The sequence below is a fragment of the Chelonus insularis genome, unplaced genomic scaffold (genome assembly GCF_013357705.1).
Source record: "Chelonus insularis isolate UGA/USDA-ARS -01 unplaced genomic scaffold, ASM1335770v1 contig_393_pilon, whole genome shotgun sequence".
NCBI classification, from domain to species: domain Eukaryota; kingdom Metazoa; phylum Arthropoda; class Insecta; order Hymenoptera; family Braconidae; genus Chelonus; species Chelonus insularis.
Window position 1 is genome coordinate 3418 of NW_023276549.1, and position 2492 is coordinate 5909.

Here is a 2492-nt window from a genome sequence, read left to right on the forward strand (position 1 = left end):
TCCGGGAAAATCGGTAAAGCCATTTTTTTGGCAGAATCAAAAAACTGGAAAAAAAGGAAATTACTTGAATTTTGCAATTTATAAATTATACCATTTTTTAGACAAAATTTTAAGATCATTGCAGAAATATGAATTTTTAATGTTTGGAATACTTGTATGGATATATGATGACAATATTTTATCGAAAAAAAAAAAATTTAATAAACAATATCAGCAATGAAAGAATTTTAAACTCGTGTCAGGAATGAGAAAACAGCATTAAAGACGCTATAATAGTCAATAATAATTGTCAATAATATGGAATTGTGTTCATAACAATTGAACATTGTTACTAACAAGTGATTATTGATCATAGTAATATTCAAATAATAAGTTTTTAATTGTTATAAACAATAAAAATAGGGACCCTTTCTATATATATGAGTACTTTTAACGCATAATTTTTTCGTTTACTAAAAAAATGTTACCAACCGTATGCCATAAATGAAAACATACTTTTTTCGTGTATAACAATGAAATTCGTTGTAAATAATGAAAAAAGGATCTATGAGGTACATTTGAATTCTTCTAACGCACAATTTTTTCTTTTACTGAAATAAAGTAACTAACCATATCAAATGAATAAAAACAGACTCATTTCGTTTATAATTAATAATCCATTTGTTATAAAAAATGAAAACGGGTTCTATTCAAATTGTTTTTTTATTTTTTCCACTGGGAAGTTGGTCGTGTGGACCTTTCGGGTCGCACCCAGACCACTGCAGAGCACTGATATTTTTTTCTATTATTTAACTTTATATATTTTCATGAATCCGTACAGCTATTTATACCATTATCTTAAGATTTCATCAATATTAATTATTTGATCAAAGTGTTCTTCTCATTGATGGCCGTGTTAAAAATAAAAAATTGAAACTCGAAATATTCATTTAACTTGCACAATGCTCAGAACAAAAAAAAGGCTACAGTCAGACTCCTCTAATTTCTTGACCCTCAATCTCCATTGGACAAGCTTTACTCTCCACTTGCACTGCTCAGCATGAAGCGATACTATGACTCTCAATTTTCAATTACGAAAATATGTTCTCCGAGTTTCGGAAATCAGAGAAATCTGACTGTATTTACTAGTCGTATGTGTATTTATTTTATATATCAAGTAGCGTATTATTATTACTTTCATGAAAAATGCTCGCTATATCTTAATCATCAATTCGTTGGAAATAAATTGAAAAACAAAATACGACTTAGTGTTTTCTCATGCCAATATTTCTTAACAGGACTTGAAATTTTTTTACACAGACGATTTCTCCAAGATTCTATAGGGAAATAAATAGATTGAAATAGGAAATGTGACTTAGAGAATAATCTTTCAACGCGATATTTCCCATTAGAATCTCGGCATCCAATTAATACAATGCTGGGAACAAAAGAAATCGTATAGATCACTGGATGTTAGAGGAGCTCAAACCTATTGAATAATGCAAAATCCTATTGAGGTTTCATTGATAATAAAAAAAAATTTCTAAGTCGTATTATCTATTTAATCACTCAGTCTCCTATTCAAATATCTTCTATCATTTCTTATAGAGATTTTTCGTTGCCTATAGAATTGCTAACTACCTTTTAAAATCATCATAATCCTATTCAGTTGTTTGAATAGGAAAGTTCTGAATCCTATAGCTTGTACGATCACCATTTGCACGATATACCTATTTGCAGCGTTCCTTTGTTGTTGGAACTTGTTTCACAGTTGGCAAAGAATATTGGGAGTAGGTCATGTGTTTCTTTTCTATATACGTTGAAGACATTTCTGGTTTTATGACCTACTTCTTTGAGGACTGATTTAATGCCATCGAGAGGGACTGATGGATGAAGAGATTTTATCGTTACTCTGAATGCTCGTTCTTGTTTGAGTTAGTAGGTGTGATAGACAGGTTGCTCTTGCAGGAGCAAGAAAAATAATAGAGATATTAACGCATGTTGTTTCTCCTGGTTTGCGTTCCCTAATGGGTCGTTTCGTCTTCTCTATGAGTCTCAAGCTCCATGTCTTGTAGCTCATCCTCGGATGCCATGAAAGTTCGTATTTAAAATGCATATTGACTGGACTACCTTGAATTATAATTAACTGTATTGTAAACACGTCTATACACCACAAGAGTCTCGTCGAAACTACTGCGAAGTGAATGAAAACAAAATTTCATTTTTGACACTTTAACGATCGATGGTATTATGGAATAATATGAGCAAAAAATGGAACTTATTTAATAGGAAAAATGGGAAAGTTTTATGCAACTCACCAGTTGGTGGAAACATATTTTTGTATTGTGAAAGTCATAGTTTTTTCAGTATAGTATAATGAAAAATGCATTAAACATTTATTAATTAAAATTAAAATTTTGTTAGAAAATAATCGTTTTGAAAAACAACTTTACTAATCAAGTAAAGTTAATTAAAATTATAAATAAATATTTTAAAATATTTTTCTCCATTTC